Here is a 24,459-nt window from a genome sequence, read left to right on the forward strand (position 1 = left end):
ATCTAAGACAATCTCAAAGGACTATTGATGAAACATACTATCCACCTTCAAAGAAAGAACTGATATTGACTGAACACAGAATGACGCATGCTATTTTTCACATTCTTACATTTTTTTATGATTGTTTGCTTCTACAAAGTGACAGGTATGGTGATATTTTACATGACCATACATGTATGGCCCATATCAGATTGTTTACTACCTTGGAAAGGGGAGAGGGGAGGGATTATTCTCTAATACTATTCTACTGTATTATGGAAATGTTTGTTTCATTTAAGTTCAGAATAAAATGAATAATTTTAAAAAGACAATCCCAAAGGATTAATGATGAAGCATACTATCCATCTCCAAAGAAAAAAACTGATATTGATTGAACACAGACTGAAGCATCCTATTTTTTCACTTTTTTCTTTTGCATATTCTTATACAAAATGACAAATATGGTAACGTTTTACATAATTACACATGTATAACCCACATCTGATTGCTTGTTGCCTCAATGAGGGGGAAAGGGAGAGAGGGAAGGAGGAATAAAATTTGGAACTTAAAACTTTAAATAAAAATAATTTTAAAAGAAAGAGTAATTGGGTTAAGTAAGAAGCTACCAGGTGGCCTACTCCTTCTCCTAGTTGTGTCACCCCAGGTGAGCTCCTCTCTAGCCTGGCCTAGTCTTCTTGGCTCCCTACAATGAGGATGGCCTCCCCAGCAGCAGCCTCCCAATATCCTGGGGTCTCTGCCCATGGAAGTCAAAGTCCCTATGCTATAGTATCTTACTTTCTCCTAACTAAGCCTTGTGGCCTTGAGGAATTTTCCCATACTTTCCCTCCCTCTACCCACCCTCACCCCATCTGCTTTCCTAAGGAGCCTTTTGAAGTATTTGATAAGAGTATAAGAATTGTAAGCTATGGCTCTACCTGTGAGCAGAAAGGAAAGCTAGGAAACAGAAGCAACCTTAATTACAGCAGTTCTGATAACATGAGCTATGAAGCACTTTATTTACTGCAAGTGTTGTGGTTTCAATCCCAAAATAATTTCTGTTATAAGCCTCTTGCTTCCTTTCACATAAATCTGCAGCTGCTATTGTTCAGATGAAGACAGTTTTATTAATATGAGACTATTTTTTAGATTTGCCAATGGGTTTAAGGCTCACAGAAGTAAACCTCCCAATTTTTTCAACACTAGCTCTTACTCCAGATGTGTAACATGGTTGGATGTAATATGGTACGGACAGCTAGGTGGTGCAGTGGATAAAGCACTGGCCCTGGAGTCAGGGAGACCCGAGTTCAAATCTCACCTCAGATACTACTAGCCGTGTGACCCTGGGCAAGTCACTTAACCCCAATTGCCTTAAAACATCCAAGGCCATCATCAGTTGTCTTGATGTATATCTTGCCATTGTATCCAGATGGTTCTGGAGAAGAGAGTAAGGTTGGTGACCTTCCACAGCCCTCCCTCATTTAAATCCAATTCAGTGCAAGTCATGACATCACCCTAATGTCATGGTCTTCTTCAAGAATGAAAGATAAACAACAACAACATGGTTCAAATTATTCTAACTCTTAGATTCCTTCTTTCTTCATACTAGAAAATAGAAGATTTAACAACTTCCTGTGCTATCTTACCTAAAGAAGCTAAATTCTTTAGAGATCGCAACGAACATAAACTCTAGTTGATGTAAACACACAAATAGTGACCCCCAGATCCAATCTCCTATTTGTGGGATATAACATAAAGTCAGATCCCATAGTCCATAAACCTTCAAAGCACTTGCCTGATAGTTATTTCGTGCTTACCCTAGCCTCATAATATCAATGATCATTGACCATCGATCACCACTAAAAATTAATGCTTTGCAGGATGTTCTCTGGGTTACAAAGTTAAAAAAAAAGTAATATAATCAAAAGCACACATCTCTGAAGTGTTCTTAGAATGACATCCATTCAATTCAAAGATGGAAGGTTAGAGGCAACCCAGCTGAACTCTCTCAATGTTCCCCTCAAAAAACCTTTAAAATAAAGCTTAAAATGAAATTTTGGAGTGGCAAAGCCAGAAAAAAGCCAGGGTGAGATATTTTTCTGGCCTAAGAAAACTCAGGAGGTTGTTAGGAGAATTTTGTAACACCAGGGTGGAAATATGTCTGAAGCCCACATGTGGTGGCAGCAATAGTGGTTGCAGCAGCAGCAGCAGTTTTAGCTCTCAGCCTAGAGACAGTAAGAGGGTCAGACAACTGGTCTTTGCTGGCCTGGGTACAGCTGGCACTGATTGGCAATTCTATTGCCCATACATATTTTTGGGTCCCAGTTGCAGGGTGGAGAAGAGCATTGGAGGTTATCCACAAGGGATCAGGAGCCCTAATATCAGTTCCAAGGTAAAGAGGAGTGCTAATGTTTGTGACTTATGGGGACTAGGATCTCTTTCTAGGTAAAGACCAGAGAACAGACCAGGAGAGCAGTGGCCATACCCCTCCCAGTATCATACTACCTTGGAAAAACCAAAAACTTGCAGACCTCCAGAACTAGCTCTGAAACAACAGCATGAAAAAGCCCGAAGCTTGGAACAGTGCCTCTTCACCCCCAGATGAGCAGAGTAAAACTTTAACATAAAGTTTAAAGTCAACTTGAACATAAAAAGCTACTATGGTACCAGGGAAAACCAATACATAAACTCAGAAGAAGACAACAATGTGAAAAAGGTACAAAGTATCAAAGAAAAAAAATGTTAATTGAATCCAAGCCCAACAAAAATTCCTGGAAAAATTTTAAAAAGAGGTAAGAGTGGTAGAAGGAAAAATTGGAAAAAGAAATGAGGATAATGCAAGAAATTTATGAAAAGAGAATCAGCAGCTTCATATAAGAGAAATAAAATAAAAACTACTGAAGTAAATGACACCTTAAAAAACAGAATTGGCCTAATGGTAGAAGAGACACAAAAATTCACTGAATAAAAAAAATCCTTAAAAAGCAGAATTGGCTAAATGGAAAAGGAGGTACAAAAATTCAATGAAAAAAATTCCTTAAAAATTAGAATTGGGCAAGTGGAAGGTAATGACTCCATGAGAATTAAGAAATAAGAAAACAGTCAAAATAATGAAAAAAATAGAAGAAAATGAATATCTCATTGGAAAAAATAAATGATCTAGAAAACTGATCAAAGAGAGATAACTTAAGATTTTTTGGACTATATGGAAACCATTATCCAAAAAAGAGCCTAGACATCATTTTGCAAAAAAATTATCAAGACAAATTGCCCTCATATCTTAGATCCAGAAGGTAAACAGAAATGGAAAAATTCACTGATCACCTCCTGAAAGAAACCCCACAATGAAAACTCCAGGAATATTATAGCCAAATTCCAGAGCTATGGAGTCAAAGAGAAAATACTTCAAGCAGCCATAATATTGTGGAGCCACAGTCAAGATTACATAAGATTCAGTGGCTTGCACATTAGAGGAGTGGAGAACTTGGAATATGATATTCCAGAAGGCTAAGGAACTAGAATAATAACCTATCCAGCAAAACTGGGTAAATCCTTCAGGGAGAAAATGGATATATAATGAAATAGAGGACTTTCAAGAATTCTTGATGAAAAGACCAGAACTGAATAGAAAATTTAACATTCAAACATAAGACTCAAGAGAAGCACAAAAAAAGGTAAACAAAACAGAGTAATCATAAGGGTCTCAATAAAGTTAAACTATTTGCATTCCTATCTGGGAAGATGATACATGTAACAACTAAGAACTTTATCATTATTAGGGCAGTTAAAGAGAGTTTATATAGACAAAGGGCATAGATATGAGTGGATTATGTTGGAAGGATCTCCAAAACAAATGAAAGAGTGAGAAAGAGGGATGCACTAGGAAAAGTGGAAAGGAGAGATGAAATGGGGAGATTTTTCTCACATAAAAGAAACATGCAGGGGCAGCTAGATGGTGCAATGGTTAAAGCACCGGCCCTGGATTCAGGAGTACCTGAGTTCAAATCCAGCCTCAGACACTTGATACTTACTAGTTGTGTGACCCTGGGCAAGTCACTTAACCCCCATTGCCTGCAAAAAAAAACAACCAAAAAAAAAAAAAAAGACAAGCAAGAAAATACTTTTACAATGGAGGAGGGATTGGTGGGGTTGCAGGCAATACTTGAAGCTCATTCTCATTTTAATTGATTCAAAGAAGAAAGGAAATTTTTATATGTGTGTGTGTGCGTGTGTGTGTTTGTATGTGTGCACACACGCTCAGTTGTGTATAGAAATGTAACTTGCCCACTAGGGAAATAGGAAAGGAAGGGGATAAGAGAAAGGAAGGATAATAAAATGGAGGACAGATTAATGGAGGCAGTGGTTAGAAGGAAAATAGACTTTTGAGGAGGGACAGGATAAAAAGAGAGAGAAAAGAAACAGAAGAAAATGAGATAGAGGGAAATACACAGTTAGTAATCATAACTGAATGTGAGTGGGAAAAGCTCACCTATAAAACAGAAGTGAATAACAGAATGGATTAGAAACTAGAATCCAATGATATATTGTTTACAAGAGACCCACCTGAGACAGAAAGATACACACAGTTAAAATAAAGGGCTGGAACAGAATTTAATATGCTTCATATGAACTAAAAAAAGGCAAGGGTAGTAATCATGGGCTCAGACAAAGCAAAAGTGAAAATAGAGCTAATTAAAAGGGATAATCAGGGAAATTACATTTTGCTAGAAAGTAGCATAGACAATGAAGAAATATAAAATTATTTTACAGTGAGAAATATTTTTGGTGACTAGCCTAATTTTGGGGGCTAATGCTATGGATGACTAAACTGGGGACTTATGACCATTTGGCTATCTGACTTTGTTAATTTAATGTGGGCCGTTTATAAAGTTCCCCCGCACTGCTCCACTCCCAAATTGATAAGCACAGGATTAAGAAGCCTCTTAACTAAATAATCAAAGTAGAGTTTATTTATGAGATACTATTTCAAATTAGGAATACAGGGAAATAAAGTGTACAACCTGACTGCTTTCCTGCAGTCTCTTTCCACTGCCTCTCTTTTCCACCTGCTGCGCCTTGAACTTCTTGAATACAATAAGGGCCTTAGCCACCTCCGGCCTCAGGGCACGTTACACTTTCCCTGGTTTGTATTAAGGCCTGTAACCTTGTCAGCCCTGTCTCTCCTTTTCCTTACTGAACTCTCCTCTGTCCTTGTCCGTCGTCCTTCTCTAGTCCGCCTAGTCCGTTCTCAGCCCCCCTCTATCTAGTCCGTCTCTGTCTGTTTTCTCCTGGTCCGTCTCTCTCTTTCCTTAGTCCGTCCCCCCCTCTAGTCTAACTCCCAGGTCTATATATACCTTTTCTTCTCTCCACTCAAATCTTGGGGCTTCCTTCGCCCCCACAGACCAAGCTAATCCGCCAGCCAGAGCTGCAGCTGGGGGGGGGGTGCAGTGTGCTCTTGAGCCTCATGCCTCACAGGCTATCTTTCAGATAGCTCTGCTCAGGTCAGAGGAAGCTGGGGGCTTTTTCCCCCCAGCTGTCTGACCTGGCATCTTGTATAGCCCACAGGGCTCTTTTGCTCAGCCGAAGCTGAGGAGGAGGAGGAGTGACCCCGAGGGCTCAAGGCTCTCCAATCTCAGCCCAAAGGTAGGGTCCCCAAATCAAAATAAATTTCCACAACAGCAAGTTTCTCTGATGAAGGCCTCATTTCTCAAATATGTACTCATCATAGAACTCAGTCAAATTTATAAAAATAAGAGCCATTCCCCAATTGACAAATGGTCAAAGCTATCTATAGTCATATAAAAATGCTCTAAATCACCACTGATTAGAAAAAAGCAAATTGAAACAATTTTGAGGTACTATTTCACACCTATCAGAAATGACAAATTTGAGAGAGGATGAGGGAAAAAAAGATACACTAATGAATTATTGATGGAGTAGTGAACTGGTCCAATTGTTCTGGAGAACAATTTGGAGTTAGGCCCAAGGGCCTATAAAACTGTGCATAACATTCAACCCAGCAGTATGACTACTAAGTCTGTATCCCAAAGTGTTCAAAGAAAAAGGAAAAGGACTGTAAGGGCCAAATTTAATATGGGGAATTAATTGGGCAGCTTGCCTTAATATTGGGGTAAGGAAGGAGATTAACAGCCTCTTTCAGAAAAAATAAAACAGGGTTTATTGATGGGAACAAATTTAAAACACAAGTAAGGTTAATAAAAAAGGGATCAAGAAAAAAGGAATAGGACAAGGAAAATTATATGGCCTGCAATCACACCACCGCCTGGACTTAGCAGTTCCCAAAGAGCAAACACCTGCATCCTCTCTTCCTCCCTCTCCCTCTCCCTCTCCCTCTCCCTCTCCCTCTCCCTCTCCCTCTCCCTCTCCCTCTCCCTCTCCCTCTCCCTCTCCCTCTCCCTCTCCCTCTCCCTCTCCCTCTCCCTCTCCCTCTCCCTCTCCCTCCCCCCAGAATGAATGTCTCTTCCCTTTCTAGTTCCTCTCTCCCTCCCCCAAAGGGGAGGTCCTTCAATCTGATTGGTTGAGAGTGGTCTCTTGCTGATGTCAGTAGTACACCAACACATCACTCAGGGCTGATCAGGTGTGGCCTCCATCCAATCATCCTTAATAAGGTATTTAGTCAGTTTCTCATTCTCACAATACTAAATCAATCAGGTGGGGCCCCTGAGTGTCTGCCAAATTCCATTATTTTATCACAGGACCTATATGTAGAAAAAATATTTAGAGCAGCTCTTTTTGTGGTGGCAAAGAATTGGAAATTGAGGGAATACTCATCAATTGGGGAATAGATAAACAAGTTGTGATGATATGATTGTGATGGAATGTTATTATGCTGTAGAAAATGGCAAGGGGGAATGGGTTCAGAAAAACATGGGGAAAACTACATGAATTAAAGTGAAATGAGAAGAGTAAGGAGATCATTGTGCACAGCAACAGAAGAAGTATTGTAATGATGATCAACTGTGAAAGACTTGGCTACTCTTATCAATACAAAGATCCAAGACAATTCATAAGGACTCATAATGAAAAAATGCTACCTACCTCCAGAGAGAAAAATGATGAACTTTGAGTGCAAATTGCAGTATAATTTGTTTACTTTGTTGTTCTCGCTTTTTTGCAATATGGCTTAATATGGAAATATGTTTTACATGATTTCATATGTATAATTTGTGTCATATTGTTTGCCTTCCCAGTGAGGGAGGGAGGGATAGGAGTGAGAGTGAAAATTTGGGATTCATAATTTTGAAAGAATGTTAAAAATAAATAAATAATAAATAATCACATCTCCAGAAAATCACAAAGGTAACAAAAAGAGTAGTAGCTTTCCTCACTTCTCTCACCTTGCCACCACCCTTTTTCTCCTAGTGGCTTCTTTCTGGGAATAACTCTGGTTTGGGATAAGCTCCTTTTGACTTTTAGGGTTAGGTGAGAGTCATCAAGCCCCAGATGTTACAATATCAAAGAATGTGCATAAAGAAAATAAGTAATATAATTACCTAGGTTTTCATCTCAATAATAGGCTTCCTTCCATTGTATGCTCAGGTTAGGCACTTGAATCCTCTCTTAGGAACCAGAGAGGGAAGAAGGATACAGGCTTTGGAATCAAAGGATTTGCATTCTAATCCTGCCACTATTACTTAATCCCTGTGTAATCATGAGCAAATCACTTAACCTCTTTCTGCCTCAGTTTCCTTATCAATAAAACAAAAGAGGGAGACAAAATGGTCTCTTTCAACTGTAAATCTATCTAAATTCTATTATTTGTATCTCATCTGAGACAAGTAAGACATGATTGCTTAGTTTTTAGAGAGCTGTTTGCTGGTGGGTTAGGGTGGGTACTTCTGATGTCTTGCCATCCTATATTTTCCACCCCTCTCTATCAGTGAGATTTGAACTAAACCTGCAATTCTCAGCTATTGTTTGCATATGTAATATGCTTGTGGAACCTGGAGCTATTCCCTGACCAGACAAAATCTGCAAAAGAAAAAAACTGACTTGTTAATTTACTTAAATTGTGCTGAATTAATTCTAAGTATCTGGGAACTCACCACCACAAGTTTACTACAATGATATTATTATGTGTTCTGAATGTTTCCCATCTCAACCATTCCTTCTCTGTAGTCTTGGGTAGAAGCACTCATTCTTAGCCCTGTAGCCAAATGAATCATTGATTTTCCCTTCTTTAAATACATCTAAAAGCATTAAAGCCTTCAGCTCACTGTCCTGTGACTATTTTCCAACCAGCAAGAAGCTTTTCATTTCCTCCATGACTCATCTATTCCTTTCTGCTGTATTTAAAAAAAATTCTTCCTATTTCAAACATCTCCAGTCCCAATAATTTCAAAGACTCTTTGCCATCATGCTCTCCTTTATCAGCCTTAGCACCTTTGCTGAATTCTTCTGATTCTCCTTCATCCTCATGCAGCAAATGAGACACTGCTGGAAAAATTTCCTACCCCTTACAGTGAGCTGTTTCCTCATCCATAGTGAAAACCAGTGCTACTAGGAAGTAAGTCATTTATAAGTTGGTTTTACACATTAGGTAACTGAGGTTTAGGAAGGTTAAGAGGTGTTTTCATAGCTACTTAGGAAAACAATATTAAGATATTAGGATGCTAACAGAAATCCTTTCTCTAGTTGAAAGAAAACAATGGACTTGGATTCAGAACACAGGTTTCAAGTCCTGGGTCTGCTACTTACTAGCAATTAGTCTCTATTAGACTCAGTTTCCCCATCTGTAAAATAAGGAAATTAAATACTTGCAATACCTACTTAGTAAAGTTATTTTGGGGCAGCTTATAGTGGATAGAGCACCAGGCTTGCAGTCCGGAACATCTGAGTTCAAATCCAGCCTCAGACACTAGCTGTCTGACCCTGGTCAAGTCACTTAACCCCTATTTGCTTCAGTTCCTCACTTGTAAAATGGGGACACATTAGGGAAGGAAATAGCAAACCTTTCCAATATCTTTGCCAAGAAAACCCCGTGGCAAAGTCTAACACAACTGAACAACAACAATAAAAGTTGTCAAAAATAAGACAAGATAATCAGGTAAATTGCTTACTAACCCTAAAGCACTATGAAATATGAGTTGTTAGTAGTATAAAACTGCTGAGAATTTACCCTTAGGAGGATGAAACTTAGAGGATAAATTCTGAGAAACTCCTTAGAATGCTTCTCAAGGGAAGGAACTGTCTAAGGGGCCACAGGAGGAAACTTTGCACATGGGCTTTGGGTCAGGAGTTCCCATAAAATGCACTTTGTATGCAGGAATGTTATGATGAAATTTCACTCCAAGAGCAGCCATTTACATAATATTTTCCATACCAATAACCTCAAACCCTGAAGTGAACTATAAATATTAGAATCACTTCATCTCTGAAATGCAGCCAGTTCTAGGACAGACTATGGCCATGTTTAAAAAACCCACAGCCCGTAGCACACATGAGTTCAGTGAAAGAAGCCTTTATTTTGTTTGAAGCTACAGGAGGCCATTGTGTCAGGAGTGGAGTGGAACACACTGTAATGCCAGTGAGCCTAAGAAGTCAGGAGCTGTGGCTCTGGAGCTAAGCTGTTTAGCTGGCTCAAGGCAGCTGTGAATTCTAATCCCTGACATGTGTGTGACTGGAGGCAAGCTGCTTAACCAAAGTGTACCTCTGTTTTCTCTAGTTAGAAAATGTTTCCCCAATTGAGAAATTGTCAAAAGATATGAACAGACAGTTTTCAGACGAAGAAATTAAAGCTATCTACAGCCATATGAAAAAAATGTTCTCAGTCACTACTGATTAGAGAAATGCAAATTAAAAGTACTCTGAGGTACCACCTCACACCTATCCAATTTGCTAATATGACAAAAAAGGAAAATAATAAATGTTGGAGAAGATATGGGAAAATTGGAACACTGATGCGCTGTTGGTTGAGCTGTGAACTGATTCGACCATTCTGGAGAGCAATTTGGAACCATGCCCAAAAGACTATTAAACAGTGCTTACCCTTTGACCCAGCAATACCACTACTAGGTCTATATCCCAAAAAGGTTATAAAAAGGGAAAAGAACCCACATGTACAAAAATATTTATAGTTGCTCTTTTTGTGGTAGCAAAGAACTGGAAATTGAGGGGATGCCTATCAAATGGGGAATGGCTAAATAAGTTGTGGTATATGAATGCAATGGAATACTATTGTGCTATAAGAAATGCAGCAGATGGATTTCAGAAAAACCTGGAAAGACTTACATGAATTGATGCTGAGTGAAATGAGAAGAACCAAGAGAACATTGTATACATTGTATCAACAACATTGTGTGATGATCAGCTGTGATAGACTTAACTCTTCTCAGCAATATGATGATTCAAAACAATGCCAAAAGACTCATTGTGGAAAACGCTCTCCACACTCAGAAAAAGAACTATGGGGGCAGCTAGGTGGCGCAGTGGATAAAGCACCGGGCCTGGATTCAGGAGTACCTGAGTTCAAATCCAGCCTCAGACACTTGACACTTACTAGCTGTGTGACCCTGGGCAAGTCAACCCCCATTGCCCCGCAAAAAAAAAAAAAAGAACTATGGAGTCTGAATGCAGATTGAAGTAAACTATTTTTACTTTTGTGGTGGTTGTTGTTTGTTTTCTTTCTTGCATTTTTTCTTCTTGTTTTGATTCTTCCCTCACAACATGACTAATATGGAAATATGTCTAATATGATTATAATGTATAAACTATATCAGATTGTTTGCTGACTTCAGGAAGGGGAAGGAAAGGGAGGGTGGGAGAAAAATTCAGAACTCAAAAAAATATCTTCACATGTAACTGGAAAAAATGTTTAAAAATAAAATTTAAATAAAAAATAAAGCCATCTAACATGACAAACTGCATGTTCATTTCAAAATAGCTTTCTCTATATCTATTTCCTCATCCTTCCCTCTGGTCTTAGAGGAAGTCCAACCCCTCAGCACCATACTAAACAGTCTCATGCATTGCTGTGGCTGAAAAAAAGACTACTTATTGACCAACCTTCTGGTTGAAGCTTTCCAAACATAGTTAGGTTCATTTGCAGACAGGAAATAATACAAATTATTCCTGAGTCCAAACTAAAAGCTTTTCTAAGTTGATAGGCTCAAACTGGCCTTATATTCAGCATGAAGAGATATGAACTTGATTGGTAGCTGTGTCAGTAAAGCCAAGAGGAGGAATATGAAAAATGTTGTGGGAGGGTACAAAGAAGAAGAGTTGGTTATTGACAGATATGTGAATGGAAAACAATTAAGCAGAGACCTAAGGGGCACCATTCCTTTTTCTCATGAGGCCTCCCCATCCTCTGTGCTGGAATTTATTTGGGTGGCTGGAAGACTTGGGACCCTTATACCAACTTCTGAGACACCCCATCACTTGCCTGTTGTAAGGTTTAATTAATGACATTTTAGGTCATTGTTTCTATTTGTCTTTTGTTTTTACCCTTGTCTCTTTGTGTGTCATTGTCCTTGATTGATGTTACCTTTCATTTATATGTAGTCTGGAGTGTTTAAAAAGCAAAAAATTGGTTTCGTTCTAGTTTTCTTTCTAGTGATGTCTTTTTTATTGAACATTATTTTTTTCATTAATGATTAGGTTCAAATTTACAAAGCCTGTCCCAATGTGGTACATCTTGAGCTCTTCAGAATTGGTCATGGGAGTTGAAGAAATTGAGGGGCTGGAAAGTGAGCATGTTTGAAGGAAAACCAACATGTGTTTTGAAATCTTCTAGGATTAGAGTAGGAGTTGGAAGACTGTGAACCCAATACTGACTTCCTTGAGAAGGGACCAAAAAAATGGCCATGTGGTTGGTAGATAAACAGTTATTAAGTCATATCATTCATACAAATAGTATATGCTACAACAATTCAGAGTAAGGCTGCAGTGGTCGTAGAGCAAGTGAGATTTGAGCTGGGCTTTGAAGGATAGACAGGATTCAAATAGATTTTATCAAATGCGTAATAATCAACAGATTGTCAGTCAGTCAACTAGCATTTGTTAAATTGTTCACTACATGGTAAAATGTTGTGCTAAGTGTTGGGAAAATGTTTTACATAATTGCAAAACAAAACAAAATATTACCCCACCCTAACACTTGGAGAAAGTATAATCCTCCCTTTAAAGAATTACACCCTCTTGCACACAAGTCCAATAGAATAAAATAGTAGTTTATTTAGGGGCTGGGGAAGGGAAACCAAGAGAGAAATCTTTGGACTTCTTATTATGGGGAGAAGGCATGGCATAGAGTGTGGCTCTGAGATACTAATCTCCTCAAGCAGGAGACAAGCAGATATTTTTATAGAGTACTGATGGGGGTGATCATCTGACTGAGGAAAGTTCCCTTATGGAGGGAGGACCATCCCCCACTGGTGGTGGTTGGGAGAATTGGGTGAGGAGTGGCTATGGATCTCTCAAGCCATCTCTCTCCTCCTCAGGCCACAAAGGCAGCAGCCACACCTAATCTTATCTCCCCAGAGATGGGGGAGACTGGAATGAAGGGTGATGGTCCTGGAGCTAGCTCAGTCCTGATCAGGTTCCACTTATCTCCTTAGGTGTGTCTGTCCTTTAGTTTAGTTTCTCAAGGAGAAGGTTCTTTGATGTACCCCAGAGAACTTCTGGGGTGCTAGGCCCTATAACAAAAGGAAAAGGACAAATGAAATAGACTAAACCCCAAGCCTGATTCTCTGGGTTCTAAAATAAGGGGGAAAGTATCCCCTTCCCCTCTCTGAACCAGATTATTTCATGAAGCTCATGTTATGGGTGAGCAGGACCTTTACACCTCTAGGATGCTGCTAAAAAGACTTTTCCAGTCTTGTAATTTTAAAGATATAGGGGCAGCTAAGAGGTGCAGTGGATAAAGCACTGGCCATGGATTCAGGAGGACCTGAGTTCAAATCCAGCCTCAGACACTTGACACTTACTAACTGTGTGACCCTGGACAAGTCACTTAACCCTCATTGCCCCTCCCCCCCCCCACACACACAAAAAGCAAATAAAGATATAGCCTGTTCTGGTTACATAGCCAATGGAAAAAGCTGCTCCCACCCATGTTACAGGAATAAAAAAGTCTTCCCCCAGAGCAATTCCCTGTTATCTTCCACATGAGTGATTCCCTCTCAGGTGATCTGAGCATGCATCAAAGTCTCATTACAGTCTTCCCACCCTGAACCTCCACCCCCTACCGCCATGTGAAATATTTGTTACCCCTGGCAAATAGGCAGTGGTACACTTTGAACACAATCTTTCTCTCTCAATCACATTCCAGGTTGAGGGAGAGAAAGTATCATGAGCAAAGTTGCTGAGGTAGAAATACATCTCACAAAAACTGCTGGGAAAACTGGGAAACAGTATGGCAGAAACTAGGTATAGACCAACATCTTACACAATATACCAAAATAAGGTCCAAACGGGTACACGATTTACACATAAAGTGTGATACCTAATAAGCAACTAAGTGAGCACGGAATTGTTTATCTGTCAAATTTATGGACAGGAGGAAGAATTTAGGGCCAAAGAAGATATAGAGAACATTAAAAATACAAAATAGCTCATTTTGATTATATAAAATTAAAAAGCTTTTACACAAACAAAATTATAAGGAAAGCAGAAAACTGAGAAAGAACTTCTACAAGTATCTCTGATAGAGGCTTCATTTCTCAAATATATGGAGAACTGAGTCAAATTTATAAAAATACAAGTCATTCCCCAATTGATAAATGTTCAAAGGATATGAACAGGCAGTTTTCAGACAAAGAAGTCAAAACTATCTATAAACATATGAAAAAATGCTCTAAATCAAAGCTTCTTAAACTGTGGGTTATAACCCCATGTGAGATTCTGTAACTGAATGTGGGGGTTGCAAAAAATTTGGCAACAGTAAAAGGTTTCTGAATGAGTAATGACCAACTATTAATTCAAAATCAAATGCATAATGAATCTAAGGTGTTTCTGGCTGCTCTTGCTCATGTTACATCACGCGACTTCACTGCAACTTTGGTTCTGGACATACAACACACACACTTTGCATTGCACAGGCCATCATGCAATGAAATGGCAACTAATGCTGCCAGAAACACTTCAGCCCAGATTTGAGACTATTTTATGGTATAAATTACAGTGGTTTTTACTGTACATACAAAGTTTTCTGCTCTTACATAAACATAAATGGAAAATAAAGAATTTTACTATTTTCCTACCATCATTCCTCAGCAAGTATCACATTAGTATATGTTTGTATTGTACTGTGTTAGAATGTTTGATTTTAAAAATTGCTATTATCTCCTTTTACAGAAACAGAAGTGCTTAATTGCAGCAAGTAAAGACAAAAGCCTTTGAATATTTTTCCACCACCACCATTGTATGTATATGTAAGTGTGAACATCAATTTTTTAAATTAAGCACAAACAAATATAACTTCATAAGTTAAGCTAGTATTTATTTGAGAAATTATTGGCAATATTTATTTATATTTTAGGACAAAAGAATTTTTCGATTATGGATAAGTGGGTAAATTTAAACATAAGGGATAAAAGTACTGATGACAATGTGGCAGAGTCTTCATTATCAGGTTGTAGTACACCTAAATTGATAAGAAAAGAAAATATGTCAAATCATTTTTGCAATAATTTACTTCTAATAATGATTATGGCATGGAAAAAAACCTCTTTGCTTAATTTGTAATGAAGTTTTGACTGTGGAGAGCATGCAACTAGCCAAACTAAAATGACATGTCAATACCAAACATGCTGTGTACTTTAATAAACCAAAGGAATATTTTGAACAACTTAAAAAATCTTTAAGTGAAGAAAAACAATGTTTCAAGAAATGTGTTAATATCAATGAAAAGTATTTACTTGCATCTTATGAAATTTATTTAATTGCAAAAACTAAGAAGCCCTATATGATAGGAGAAAAATCTCATGTTACCTGCTGCTATTAAAATGTCAGAAATAGTTCATGGGTGCTCACTTCAGCAGCACATGTACTAAAATTGGAATGATACAAAGAAGATTAGCATGGCCCCTGCACAAGGATGACATGCAAATTCATGAAGTGTTAAATATATATATTTTTTAATTTTTAAAAAGAAAAAAATAAATAGTTCATGGGAAAAAGTATGGTGATGGAATTTATGAAATTTCTTTATCAGATTATACTGTTTCCAAAGGAATTTCTGAAATTAGTAATGACCAATTCCAGCATCTTATTACCAGGCTTAAGGGCAGTCCAAAGTTTGCAATTCAGTTAGATGAAACAACTGATATTTCTAACATGGCACCATTGTTACTTTATGTAAGATATGTTTATAAAGGAAGCATACATGAGAAATTATTGTTTTGTCACCTTTTAGAAGGGAGCACAAAAGGGGAAGATATATGTCTTAAAGTCAGTCAATTTTTCCCAAATGAAGGTTTACATTGGAAAAATTCCACTGGAGTCTGTACAGATGGTGCTAGAGCAATGGTGGGTGAGAATGTTGGATTTGTAGCAAAAGTTAAAGCTGGTAGCAATGAACATATCACTTTTATTCACTGCATGATCCATCAGGAAGCACACATAGCCAGGAAACTATCACCAGAGTTAGATGTTGTGCTTTGCAATACTATAAAAATCATTAACTTCATTAAAATCCATGCCCTTAACAGTCATTTGTTTTCAAACTTTTGCAAAAACACGGACTCTGGTTACAAAAACTTATTACTACATGGAGAGATAAGGTGGTTCTCAAGAGGACAAAGTTTAAATAGATTGTTGAAACTGAAAGATGCAGTTGTCATAATTTTGACTGAACAGAAATATGATTGTTAACTTTTTTCATAATGACTCATGGCTTTCAAAACTGTTATTTGTTGGATATTTTCAAAAAAACTCAATGATTTAAGCATATCACTTCAAGGAAGAAAATCATAAAATATTTATGTTAAAAGATAAAAATGACAGTTTTTCTTAAAATGTCAACATATGGAAGAATAGGGTGGAAAATGGTTCTTTAGAAATGTTTAAAACTAGAGATTATTTTACAATTGAAAATAACCTTCCCAAAGATTTAATTGTAAGAATTATCATTGAACATCTGAAGTGCCTGGAGAGACAGTTTCAAAATACTTCCCTTCAAATTTCTATTCTAAAATACTAAGTTAGGTTCATAAACCATACTCAACTGAAATTTTTAAAAGTCGGTTGTCTGTCATTAAAAGTTCAAAAATAATTTGCCAAGTTATCAAGCAACACAGGCTTAAAACTTGAGTTTCCTAAAAAATCATTAAATGAATTTTGGCTTGGGATTAGGACAGAATTTCCAACAATTTCTGAAATGGCCCTAAACATACTTCTACCATTTTTTACTACACATTTATGTCATCACATTCTCAGCATTGACAATTATAAAATCAAAATATCGAACAACTCTGGAAAATGTTGAAGATGTTCTGTCTTGCAGTATCAAATAGTCCACCAAGATTTAATTCCTTATGTAAAACTAAACAAGCACATCCATATCACTAGTATGCAAATTTGCTTTTGTCTTTAATAAATGGTAAATTATATGTATACCAAGGAGTTGTTTTTAAATAAATTTCTTTTTGATTTGTTATCAGTAAATGTTTGATTTGTATATTTATTTTACATACATATATACCCAGGGTCCCATAAAACTTTCTTGGGTGAAAAAGGGTCATGAGTAGAAAAAGTTTAAGATCCCCTTCTCTAAATCATATTAATTAGAGAAATTAAAATTAAAACAACTTTGAGGTAGCACCTCACATTTATCAGAATGATTAACGTGACAAGAAAGGAAAATGTTAGATGTTAGAGGGAAGTGAGAAAACTGGGACACTAATCCATGGATGGTGGAGTTGTGAACTGATCCTACCATTCTGGAGAGCAATTTGGAATTATACCCAAAGGGCTATGGGGCTGGGTATACCCTTTGACCCAGCAATAACACTACGAGGTTGGTATCCCAAAGAGATCATAAAAAAGGAAAAAGGATATGTACAAAATGTACATGTGCAAAAATATTTATAGCTGCTTTTTTTGTGGTAGCAAAGAATTGGAAATTGAGGGGATGCCCACAAATTGAGGAATGGCTGAACAAGTTGTGGTATATGAATGTAATGGAATACTATTGTGCTATTAGGAAATGATGAGCGGGCAGATTTCAGAAAAACCTGGGAAGATTTAAGTGTATTGATGCTGAGTGAAGTGAGCAGAACCAGGAGAAAATTGTACACAGTAACAGCAACATCGTGTGATGATCAGACTTAGCTCTTCTCAGCAATACAATGATCCAAGACAATTACAAAGGACTCATGGTGGGAAATGCTTTCCACATCCAGAAAAAGAACTGCAGAATTTGATTGCAGATTGAACCATACTATTTTTACTTTGTTGTTTTTTTTTCTTTTTTGAAGTTTTCCCCTTTTGTTCTGATTCTTCTTTCACAACATGAGTAATGTGGAAACATGTTTAATGCAATTATACATGTATAACCTATATCAGATTGCTTGCCATCTTGGGGAAAGGTAAGGGAAGAGAAGGTGGGAGAAAAATTTGGAATTCAAAATCTTATAAAAACAAATGTTATGATTTAGACATAAGAGGTGATACCATAGGTAAATTAGGAGAAGGAATAGTCTACCTTTCAGATCTTTGGAAAGGAGAACAGTTTATGACCAAACAAGAGATAGAAAATATTATGAGATGCAAAATGGATGATTTTGATTACATTAAATTAAAAAGGGTTTGTACAAACAGAAGCAATGCATCCAAAATTAGAAAGGATGCAGAAAAATGGGAAACAATTTTTATAGCCAGTAATTCTTATAAAGGCCTCATTTCTAAAATATATAGGGAACTAAATCAAATTTATAAGAATCCAAGTCATTCCCCAATTGAGAAATGGTCAAAGGATATGAACAGGCAGTTTTCTGATGAAGAAATCAAAGCTATCTATTCCCACATGAAAAAATGCTCTAAATCACTATTGATTAGAGAGATGCAAATTAAAACAACTCTGAGGTACCACCTGACACCTATCAGATTGGCTAATATGACAAAAAAGTAAAATAATAAATGTTGGAAAAGCTGTGGAAACATTGGAATACTAAGGCATTGATGGTGGAGCTGTAAACTGATCCAACCATTCTGGAGAGCAATTTGGAATTATACCCAAAAGGCTATAAAGCTGTGCATACCCTTTGACCCAGCAATACCACTTTTGGGTCTTTTTCCCAAAGAGATCATAAAAAAGGGAAAAGGACCCACATGTACAAAAATATTTATAGCTACTCTTTTTTGTGGTGGCAAGGAATTGGAAATTGAGGGGTTTCTCATCAATTGGGAAATGGCTGAACAAATTGTGTTATATGAATGTAATGGAATTCTATTGTGCTGTAAGAAACGATGAGCAGGAGGAGTTCAGAGAAACCTGGAAGGACTTGCATGAACTGATGATGAGTGAGATGAGCAGAACCAGAAGAACATTATATACAGTATCATCAACATTATGTGTTGATCAACTGTGATAGACTAGATTCTTCTCACTAATCCAATGGTACAAGAAAGTTCCAAAGGACTCATGATGGAAAAGGCTCTCCAAATCCAGAAAAAAAAAAAAGGAACTGTGGAATATGGATGCTGATTGGACCATACTATTTCTTTTGTTTTGGGTGCTGTTGTTTTTCTTTTTTGAGGTTTTCCTTTTTGCTCTGATTCTTCTCTTATAACATGACTAATGCAGAAATCTGTTTAACATTATTATACATATATATAACCTATATCAGATTACCTGCTGTCTGGGGGAGGAGGGAGGAAAATTTGAAATTGGAAATCTTATATAAACAAATATTGAAAACTATCTCTACATGTAACTGGAAAATAATAAAATACTTTTATTTTTAAAAAAGATTTAATAAATAAAACAAAACAACAATAACAACAAAAGAAATGACAAGTGATTTCAGAAAAACCTGGGAAGATTAACATGAACTGATGCATAGTGAAGTGAACAGAACCAGGATAATGTTGTACACAGTAACAGCAATATTGTTTGACAAAGAACTGTGAATGACTTAGCTATTCTCAGCATTGCAATGATCCAAGACAATCTTGAAGGATTAATGATGGAGCATACTGTCCATCTTCAGAGAAAGAACTGATGTTGATTCAAAACAGACTGAAGCATGCTATTTTTTACTTTCTCTTATTATTTTCTTTTATTTGAATCTTCTTATACAAAATTACTAATATGGAAATATTTTACATAATTGCACATGTATAACCTATATCTGATTACTTACCATCTCAGGGCAGTGAGACAGGGAAGAAAGAATGGAATTTGGAATTCAAAACTTTAAATTAAAATGTTTTTAATAAAAAAACCCACTGAGGGCAGCTAGGTGGTGCAGTGAATAAAGCACTGGCCCTGGATTCAGGAGGACCTGAATTCAAATCTGACCTCAGACACTTGACACTTACTAGCTGTGTGACCCTGGGCAAGTCACTTAACCCTCATTGCCCTGCCCCCAAAAAAATACACTGAAAAAAAGAAATACATGTCATATTCAGGTGAAACTGAGTAGTCTGGCCAAAGTAGAGTGGTGGTGATAATATTAGATAAAGCATCAATCATTTATAAAGGCATAATGAGGAGTTATAAGATAACTAATTGGTCAGAAAGCATATATTAAGTATCTCTTTTTATATGGCATTGGTACCATAAAAAATTAAACAGTCTTTTACTTCTAGGAGCTTATATTACTGACAAAGATATAAAGAATTGATATTTAATAATCTCAAGAAAAATATAGCCCAACATAGTAAGTACTGGGTTACATAAGGAAACTAACTACCTATGGTATAACACTAATGGGGGTGCAACTAAGGGCATTTAAAAATATTTCTGTATCAGGAGGTTGAGTTGGGGACCCCTAATTAATTTTGCTGTTTAGATTCATACCCAGATGAACTTGGTTTGTGTGCACCCTTTGTGCAAGATAATCCCTTGAGTGGGGGATTTTTCTACTTTGATGGATCTGTGATCTCTCTGAAGTAGGTATTCCCTCCAAGGTTCACAACTCATCTATGACTGTCCAACCCTTGTCTATGTCCTCCTATAAATCTTCCACAGGGAGCCCCACCTAATATGCTGGTGGCTTTCCTCCAGAATTTTTGATGTTGTATGGTTGCCAATGGAATACATGGGCTTTCCATGATGTATTACTTGCTCTCTCTCTCTAGGCAACCGGTTCAGTCCATCTTTTTTTTCCTAGCCATATATCTTTTTGATGACATGCAAGAGGATAAAGAATGCTTATTATCCAGACTGCTATTTAATTGAATCGACAACCCATAGAGTCAATCCTTCAGTACATATGTTTTTGGCAGACTTCACAAATGGACATTAAATTTGATTTAATGTTAAATAGGAGGAGAGTAATATAGATTACTTTGGGGAATTTTTTTAATAATTGACCTGTGATTTTACTGCCATAGAGAACTCCCAGTGAGGAAACTCTACCAACATAGGTCAACATCCTCTATGAAACATAGGTTTAGAGAGTTGCCTAGAGCACTGAGAGATTAAGTAACTTGACTAGGGTTATGTAGTCATTATTTGTAAGAGACCTAATTTGAACTTGTATCTTCTTATCTATTATACCATATGTCAACTGGACCAAATCAGCCTCTAGCCTGTAGATGACCAGAGCCAAAGAGATAAGGCTAGAGACAGTCAAGTCAGGGATCAAACAGAAGTTTAATTTCAAAGTGAGGCAAATGGTTTGTAAGCAAGGAGGGGAATTAGACACATGTGACTGGGTCCCACCCCAGTGGGGGGACCTAAGGCAATGTGAGGAGAGCTGTAGCCCTGACAATAAGGGATAGCAGCAATAATGTGACAAGTTTTATTCACAGCAGGGATTCATGACTAGAACATGAGCACTTGTCCAAGCTTGTCCGGTGCTTGTCCAAGCTCAGAGAACACCTGGTGCTGGTCAAAGCAATACTATAATTATATGAAACAATTCTGGGATTTTGCTATGGCTGAGATTATCCAGAGGGTGAACACAAAGGATTGTTGTCATGCCAAGCTAAGGACACAGCTTGCTTGCTGGGCCTTAGCTCTGGAAAAGTGTCTCCTAATATTTTGCCACGTGCTTCCAGAGAATTCTACTCTCTAGCCTTTAGCATCCTCTTTGGCATATTAATAAATGTTTGTTGACTTGGCTTGACTCTCCATAGCACATTTATTCTGTGATAAATCAGCATGTATGTATTACAATATTACAAGTATAATGTGTTACAAAGAAGCCTCAAAGCTTCCAGTGAATAGTAGCATATCTTCAAGAATATAAAGAATGTTACCTGGACTGTTAAAAGAGATGACTTTATTAACAAGTCTCAGTCTTTCATTGAGGAAGTAGGGAAGGGACGCAAATTTCAAACATGGGCACATAAATACCTTATCCCAATGCTGTAGCACAGATTCTTTTAAATCACTGTGTGTTTTTTAATATTCCAGCAGGGTTTGTTGAAAGATATGGGTATATTGTAGGAGATGAGTCAGAGATTGTTTTAAAGCTAATAGTTAAGATTGAATATTAACAGGCCTATGACTAAGGCAGAGGTTTTTAAAAATCTTTTAAATAATCAATGGTCAATACCATTTCAGCCCTACCATTGTTTCTTCTTTCCCCAAAACAAGTATCTAGCTTTGTTTGGACAAAGTGAGTTGAACTGTTCCTTGGGGCCAACCTGGAGTATTAGTACATTGCAGTTATTCAGAGGGGAAAAAATTGAACAGCACCAACTCTAAAATGTTGTTTGGGGAAGCAAAGTAATTAATTTTTTTTTTAGGGCAATGAGGGGTAAGTGACTTGCCCAGGGTCACACAGCTAGTCAGTGTCAAGTGTCTGAGGCCAGATTTGAACTCAGGTTCTTCTGAATCCAGGTGCCCTATCCACTGTGCCACCTAGCTGCCCTGCCAAAAGGCTTCTAAAGGTTTGAACTCTCTAACCTATAGCTTGACAGAGGCTCACGAGTGAATTTTCAGATGTATAGAACAAAGTATGGGGTGCAAATTCTTGCAGAGATTTTTAAAGTAAATTAATGAGTTAGAGAAATGGGGAAACTACTTGTACTAACAATATTTCATTTTGTTGATGTTTTTAATGTTAGAAAGAAGCCTTGCTTTGTTACCCTTCATTAATTGATTATAGGCAGATTTCTCATTCTTTTTCTGGGAGCTGAACAGACCCTTTCCTGAGACCAGAGTTGCTTTGCATATGAGCATTAAGATAGCTGGCAGTTTCCTCATCTGTAAAGTGGGGATAATAATGTCCTTTACCTCCCAGTGTTGTGGTAAGGATCAAATAAGCTCGCATTGCAAAGTGCTATATAAATGTTATTGTGTCTAATGCTTTGCTTCTTCTGGTAGGAAATACTTTTCCTCTAAATATAACTATAGCACAAAACCAGGATTTGAAAAGAACAACAAGAAGAATGCAGCAAATCTAGATCAGAAGATTTTTGTCTGATTCCAAAGAGGTGGAAAATGTTACTGTCCTGTATACAGAATGGCCCTGAATGTATAGTGGAAAGAATCCTGGAAGTGTTACTGCCACATACAACCCAACAATACATTATTTTTTCAATCAAATAAAATATTGAATGGAATGCAGAGAGTGAGACCTTGTGGAGACATGGTTTATAAAGTGGTTAGGGAAAGAAAGCAGAATTACTAAAAAGATGAGAGTGCATGGCCTCATTAGAATCAGTAAGGTTAAAGGCAGAAGAAAAAGCAAAAGAAGTTCAATAGACTGAAAAGCCAGTTCAGTCTGCAGCTGAAAAGGCCGCAAGAGTCTGAAGATCACAAGATGACTCAAAGCCAAGCTTAGAATCCAATTAGGGGATAAGTGAAAGAGGTAAGTTGTGAAACAGACCAATTTCAATAATGAGTGAGTGATTGGATTTGTACAGTATAGACAACAAAGGAGTTATAATGTAGGAGGAAGTGTAAAGTACTAGAAAGAGAATGGGATTAAGAATTTAGAGACTTCGACATACCTGGGGTCTTGTACAGTAGATGACGGTCTTGTGTCTGAGGCCGGGTTTTGGCTGGGATCTCCCTGGGTCCAGGGGTGATGCTTTGTCCACTGTGTCACCTAGATGTCCCATGATGACATCTTTTTTTTTTTTTTAGTGAGGCAATTGGGGCTAAGTGACTTGCCCAGGGTCACACAGCTAGTAAGTGTTAAGTGTCTGAGGCCGGATTTGAACTCAGGTACTCCTGACTCCAGGGCCGGTGCTCTATCTACTGTGCCACCTAGCTGCCCCCCATGATGACATCTTTAGGGTTAAATTGAGGGGGAAGGGCAGAGGTAAAATCCTACATGAAAGAAATAGGAAAAGGTTTATGGAGTGGGGGAAGAGATGGGAGAGGAGCAGGGCAGTAAATGAATTTTACACTCATCAGAAAAGGCTCAAAGACCTCAAACTCATCAGAGTTGCCTCCTGGAGGGACTAACACAGACACCCAACTGGGTGGAGTAATCTATTTAACCTAGGCTGTAAATGAGCCTAACACTCATCGGTATTGGCTCAAAAACCTCAATCTTATTATAATGGGCTCAAGGAGGGAATGATGTACACACTCAATTGGGTGGAGTAATCTCTCTAACCCTGAAGGAAAATAGGAGGGGAAGGGGATGGGGGGGGGGCAAAAGAAGGAAGGGCAGAGTGGGGGAGGGAACAGACAGAAGCAAATCCCTTTTGAAGAATGATAGGATGAAAGAAGATGGATAATAGAATAAATGTCATGGGGAAGGGAATAGGATGGAAGGAAAACAGTTAACAATAGTAATCATGAAAAAGAGAAAAGTGGGAAAAAATGTACAAAAAATATTTATAGCAACTCTTGGTGGAAGTTAAGAATTGAAAATCAAGGGAATGTCCATCAATTGAGGAATGATGGAAGAAGCTATGCTATATGATTGTGGTGGAATGGTCTTGTGCTAGAAATGACAAACAGGATGATCCCAGAAAAACCTGGAAAGACTAATGGACATCAATGTATAGTGAAGTGAGCAGAGCTGGGAGGACATTGTGTATAGGGACAGCAGTATTGTTCAATGAGCAATTGTGAATGACTTAACTACTCTCAACAATGCAATGATCCAAGACAATCCCAAGGAACTAATGAGGAAGCTTACTATCCACCCCCATAGAAAGAACTGATAAAAAGAACATTTGTGGATTGTACATATATAACCTGGTTGCGATCTTGTGGAGGGGGGGAGGAAAAGGAGGGAGGGAAAGAGAAAAATTTGGAACTCTAAATCTTATGAAAATGAATGTTGCAAACTACCCTTACATGTAACCGGAAAAAATAAAATAAATGTTTGTTCCAAAAAAAATAATAATTTAGAGACTTCGATTCTATTGTTGGAGTTGTGATTTAAT

At 37.5% G+C, this 24,459-nt stretch overlaps 1 non-coding gene across 1 annotated transcript; it reads left to right on the plus strand.

Moving 5' to 3' along the window:
* Window positions 1–14,959: 14,959 nt before the first annotated feature.
* LOC122726902 lies at window positions 14,960–15,066 on the plus strand. Its single transcript, XR_006352893.1, has one exon. It is a non-coding gene; the product is annotated as a U6 spliceosomal RNA (small nuclear RNA).
* The last annotated feature ends 9,393 nt before the right edge of the window (window positions 15,067–24,459 follow it).

Source organism: Dromiciops gliroides, chromosome 4 (genome assembly GCF_019393635.1).
Source record: "Dromiciops gliroides isolate mDroGli1 chromosome 4, mDroGli1.pri, whole genome shotgun sequence".
Lineage (NCBI taxonomy): Eukaryota > Metazoa > Chordata > Mammalia > Microbiotheria > Microbiotheriidae > Dromiciops > Dromiciops gliroides.